Source organism: Nilaparvata lugens, unplaced genomic scaffold (assembly GCF_014356525.2).
Source record: "Nilaparvata lugens isolate BPH unplaced genomic scaffold, ASM1435652v1 scaffold7136, whole genome shotgun sequence".
In the NCBI taxonomy this organism is placed as follows: domain Eukaryota; kingdom Metazoa; phylum Arthropoda; class Insecta; order Hemiptera; family Delphacidae; genus Nilaparvata; species Nilaparvata lugens.
The window spans coordinates 380-6,536 of NW_024092885.1; the positions used below are offsets into that span (position 1 = coordinate 380).

Genomic DNA, 6,157 nt, shown 5'->3' on the forward strand with positions numbered 1-6,157 from the left:
TAGGCCTAATTCCTAAGTGGAATTGAATTCCAATCCCTTTCTATCTTCTTCAAAAATCGTCTCCAACTCACCATTATCGAGATAAAGAAAATGTTTTACACAAATTAAGACTAAATTTTTTGAGTTTTCCAAAAGTCTCACTTTAAGCTTTTTGTAATCAATTCGGGTGCAGAATTGCAATTCAAATACTTTTTGTCTTTTGCGAAAATCGTCTAAAATGCACTGTTAACGATATAATTGACCTTTTGCGCTAAATCCAGAGGGACTTGGAATAAATTTGCCAGATGTTCAAGTTTCCCAAAAAAGTCGAAAAATTGTATTTCTAATCAATAGTTCGGATGCAGAATTGAATTTCAAACACTTTTTGTCTCTTGCGAAAATCGTCTACAACGTACTGTTGATGATATAATAGACCTTTTGCGCTAATTGTAATCCAATAGGGACTTGGAAAAAATTTGATCGATTTCTAAGTTTCCCAAAAATGTTCAAAAAGCAGTCTTTTATCACTTATTCGGCTACAGAAGTAGATTTCCAGCACTTCTTCTCAATGCAAAAATCCCTCAGACGGGCCGTTGACGGGCTACTAACGTTTAAAATTTTAAATAATTGGTAATTGATGATGGAAAATTTTGAAAAAAATAATTAACGATTCTGTTCATGTTATAAACATTGTCCTAGAATTTCAAATGTTTCCATCCAAAATTGAAAAAGTTATATCATTTTTTCAAATTAGATTCCAGTTTGTGCTAAAAATCATGTCACACACCAAGCCTATGAAATAATTTTCAAGTTTTAAATTCAAATAATAATAAACTAGGTACTATTTTATTGATTCCAACATTATTTCAGTGGAAGCACAAATGTCCCCCATAAAGAAATCATTAATCCGTCCCAGAAATATGGACTGTTTTAATGTTAACAATAAAGATTGTCTATATCAATAACTTTGAAATCCCGGGGTGATTCATGCTTGTGTGCTACTGCGCTTGAGCAACAGCCATTAAAGATGTCCTGTCTCCTAATCTCCTTCAGTTTTCAGTTTCAGTAGTTGAAGCTTGAAGGTGAAGTTGGTTCGTTGTTTGTTTATCCTCTATTTTATCGCGTCATCAAGTTGATGATGATTTTGATTGCTGAAGGTCTTAAATTAAGGTAAGATCATTCATTTATGTCTAGGATATTTATTGATAAGTTTAATAGCATACAGAAATTACCTACTAAACAAAGCTGTTTAGCCTAGTGATGGCAAAGCATTCCCCAGACAAATTTGTAAAGCACATGTTGTTTTTAAAAGCACTATGGTAAATAATTATGTTAGGCCCTATTAATAACCCTGATACAACATTAACTGCAATGTTTAGTGTGTATAAGTTAATTTTTTTCCATTTTTAAACCCAAACAGTTGATTTAACCAACTGTTAACATTGTTGGTACCTTAAACTTGTAAAACAACTATCAAGTGTGGTTTCGATTTTATGATTTAGGTAATAATTTTCAAACTAGTGATTATATGATTCAGTAATATCATAATAGATTGATTTAATTATTATGAATGTTTAAAATATAAGAAGCTATTGTAAAATGTTACAATAATAAAGCTAATACCAGAATAGACCTACCCACTAATAATTTTAGTTATTTATAGGCATAAGTTATTAGGGACTATGGTTACATTTGACCTAATTAACTTTTTGAATACAGTATTTTGATTAGATAAAACATTATTTATTTCAATATGACTAGTATCAAATCAACCTCTTGAGAAATACTCTAAATAAACTGTAAATAGCAGCAATCATTCTTATTGATAGGCTACAATTTAATAATTAGTTCAGTACTACTATGTAAGGTCCTTAAATACTCCCTTGTATTGTTTATTGTTTTAATACTATCAATTTATTAAAACCATACTAAATTATTACTTCAAAATTTCGGTGTAAATGCACGTCCAGTGCCAACATACCTGTCATCAAATTTTTGGTTGGGATCGATTATTAAGTATGCTATTTTGAGCACAAAATCACAAAAATTAAACGGCGGTCACTATTGTTTTTGAAATAAACTAAGTTCAAAGTAGCACAATTTTACATGCATTTAACCTATGAGTAGCAGCCATTTTGATTATTGAAATCATCAAATTATGATATTCCTAATCTGAGTTTTCCTAACCCAAAGCTTTTCCTAACCTAAGCTTTATTAACCTAAAGCTTTTCCTAACCTTAGCTACTTATGGTTGCTACTTATAGCATAGGTTGAATGCATGTAAAGTTATGCTACTTTGAACTTAGTTTATTTTGAAAACAATAGTGACCGCCGTTTAATTTTTTGATTTTGTGCTCAAAATATCATACTAAATCGATCCCAACCAAAAATTTGATGACAGGTATGTTGGCACTGGACGTGCACTTTAGCCAAAATTTCTTTCAATTAGATAATTGCTTTCATACATGTTCCATTTGATTTCAGACAAAGGTGGGAATAGAACTGCAGATACATATTATACTAAAATCCACCATGACAGATGAATATGATGCCAAGGATTAGATTTGAAAAAAGTTCTTCTCCTCTCTACATTTGATGAAAGCCATTTTCAGTAAGTTGCACTCTACCTCCTTCAATAATCAAATTTTTCAACATACATAAACAAACTTACTTGTAACCTTAACAAACAAACTTAGGCTACCTACAATAGCCTATATTCAAGAATTACTGGAGCAGTTTTGAGATTTTATGTCAAGCCCTATTAATAACCCTAATATAACAGTAATTGCAATTTTTAGTGTGTATAAGTTGAATATTTATCATTTTCAAACACTAAGGCCCGGTTGCACAAAAGCCGGTTAAATTTTAACCGTGATTAATTCCGCGAGAGCCAATCAGAGAAGCCGTTTTATCAAAAACGCATTCTCTGATTGGTTCTCGTGAAGTTAATCACGGTTAAAATTTAACCGGCTTTTGTGCAACCGGGTCTAACAGTTGATTAAACTGTTACCATTGTTGGTTAACTTCAAACTTGTAAAAAATCTATTAAGTTAGTGGTTTTAATTTCATGATTCAATACATTTTAAGCTAGTGATTATATGATTCAGTAATATTATAATAGATTGATTCAATATCATGGATGGTTATGATATAAAAGAAGCTATTGTAAAATGTTACAATAATAGAACTATTCATAACATCATAATAGGCCTACCTACTAATTATTAGTTATATTTATTAGGGACTATAGTTACATTTTTGTTAGGGACATGAACTAAATTTTTTTCTAATATTTTGATTAGATTAAACCATATTTATTCCAATATGACCAGTATAAAATAACCCCTTTGAGAAATACTTTAAATAAATTGTAAATAGAAGCAATCATTCTCATTGATAGGCTACAATTTGATAATTAGTTCAGTACTATGTAAGGTCCTTGAAAACTCTCTTGTATTGGTTTATTTACCATCACTTATAAAATTCCTTTCAATTAGAAAATCGCTTCATACATTTAATGTATCATTTGATTTCAGGCAAAGGTGGGAATAGAAGTGCAGACGCATATACCAAAATCCACCATGACAGACGAATATGCTGCCAACTACAGTTTTAGATTTAAAACTCCTTTCTACATCTGATGGAAACCATTTTCAGTAAGTTGCACTATACTATTTCCTAATAATATAAGACTTTATTAATTGACATATACCTAGAACCAATTTAGCAAAATCATGGAACTGTTCGCCATGGTTACACAAGTTATTTTTAGAACGTTGAACTGTCTGGTTACTAATAATTATTTCAGTTGTCTACTGGAAAGCGTAGTGCCAACACGTTGCTCTTGTATTGTGTTTTTGTTTCTGCTCAGTGCAGTATTATTATTATTATTGACGATTATTAGTATATTTTATTGATTATTTTCATGGGACACAAATTTACAAAGGAAATACCATATATTATTCACGGTAGTATGATATTTTTTATTTCAATGTGTCCATGGGATACTTATGAATGCAAAAAACACTTGTGTAAAGCAAGAATAGATCTTAATTATAATTTAAATAGTTCAACAAATTATAACTTCAAATAATATAACATTAATTATTCATGAAATTATTCAACTACTTTACAGTACAGTAGTGTAATGCGCTTTATTTTTTGATAAAATAACAGCATTAAAGTCATTAAAAGTCATGATTATCTATTTTTTTATCATAATTGGGATAAATAAAATCTTTATAATGTTTAAATGATGTTCATATATTCTTAGGGCTTATCTAGACTGTTTATTTTTGTGATAAAGCTAGGCAACCGTTGATGGTTCGCATTGCTATGTTTCAGGGGTTGATAAAATAACGTTAATATCCTGAAATTCCTAAAGAAGCTGTTAGTTCTTTCCACAGACTTCATAAGGATAAAATTTCTAAATGAGAATAGAATCTGTTTAAGAGAAAGAACTAAAACGATGCAGAAAAAACTAATAGAAAGTACAAAAACGTATTTGAAATGGTATTATCAAATCAAATTGTGTGTTCAAACGATTTGTTTTAGACTCGCCGGTAACATTTATAGGATTTTTACTGAAATTAGTTTGATATTGTTTCAAAGGGGATAAATGCTGAACATTTTGATGTCAATCACTTCTATGTAAAGTTGATGGTTGATTTGCTATGAGGGCTCAAAGTTGGCATTTTTACATTTGAATGCATGTTAAGCCAGGGCGAGAGGTCGCAGCATGACGTCACACCATAGCACCATACAGGCCATACACACCATAGCAGGCTGCGTTCTCCACGCGTCTTATGTGATCAAGGCAACCTACTATTATACTATTCTTGAGTGTAACCACCTGAACCAACCCATTTTTTTTCAATTATAAGGAATAGCAGTATCATCAAAGGCCAATGACATACATATATGTACACAAAATTCATCATTAGTAAATTATTATTATTGATCATGTTTCAAAGTATAAAAATAAAAATCCAAGAAAATATTTGACTTACAGATAGAAAATTGAATTGTCCAATATGTTGTGAAATGAAAATAGTTCATTCAATAAACTTATTTGTGAATAAAACAATCATGTCAAAAAGGCTTTCTTTTATGAAAGTATGGAATGATCATAAATTAATAGTCCCAATACATGTGGAGAAATTGCAAATCAGTTACTTGAATCAAAGAAGAACTCATCGTTTCGTACACTTCACCGCTTGCTCCCAATACTCTTTTCAAATTTCTTCTACATGTTTGCCTTTTTGCAACCAATGTCCAATCACTGCTACCCAAAGACGGAACCTCCTTCAAACACAGTTTTTCAAAAACCTTTGAAATTCAACGATACATATGCACATATACAGAGTGAGTCATATGTATGGGACCCTTCAATAATTTGGAGACTGTTGTAGATATAATTCTGTAACTTTCAGGATAAGTTATTGATAGAATACCTTTTAATGTACAAACGAGGTCCAACCCCACATAACGGGTTTACTTGGGGGTTGTAACTGGGATATTTAAAATGTAAACACCCATTGTGTGGTTAATCATTCTAAAGGTATTTTTTAAAACAAGAAAGATGACATCAATAATAATGTTCTATGATAATTGTATCCAAAATGGCGGCTGATTGAAGTTTTAGTTTTTGAGAAATGAGGGTTTGTAACTCAAATATTTAAAATGTAAACACCCTTGTGTGGTACATAATTTTAAAGGCCTTTTAAATCAAGATGACGACATCAATAAAAATGTTCTATGATACTTTTATAAAAAATGGTGGCTGATTGAAGTTTTAGTTTTTATAGAATGATTGATAAAAGTAATAAAACTTAAAACAACACTTTTTTTGATGAATAACGAAACACATTGAAAAACTGATTATTTATTTAGTAATCTGTTGGTACTTTTTACTTTCCTTGCCCTATTACCATAGGTAAGGAAAGTATTGCTTAAGGTACCCCAATTTCTAAATTTCTATACGTTTGAAGGTCCTCTGAGTCCAAAAAGCTGGTTTTTGGGTATTGGTCTGTGTGTGTGGTGTGTGTGTTGTGTGTGTGTGTGTGTGGTGTGTGTGTGTTGTTGGAACAAGGTATAATACGGGGAGACAATCAAGTATACACAGCACATTAAGGGAGGTGTGTACACTAAGGGGAGACCCCGTATTGTCACTGCTCAA

The 6,157-nt window shown here is 31.0% G+C and overlaps 1 long non-coding RNA gene across 1 annotated transcript; it reads left to right on the top strand.

Annotated features, from left to right (window-relative positions):
* The first annotated feature begins 1,099 nt into the window (after window positions 1–1,099).
* LOC111059506 lies at window positions 1,100–3,697 on the top strand. The gene is made up of 3 exons (XR_005574082.1): window positions 1,100–1,149; window positions 2,464–2,590; window positions 3,516–3,697. It is a non-coding gene; the product is annotated as an uncharacterized LOC111059506 (long non-coding RNA).
* The last annotated feature ends 2,460 nt before the right edge of the window (window positions 3,698–6,157 follow it).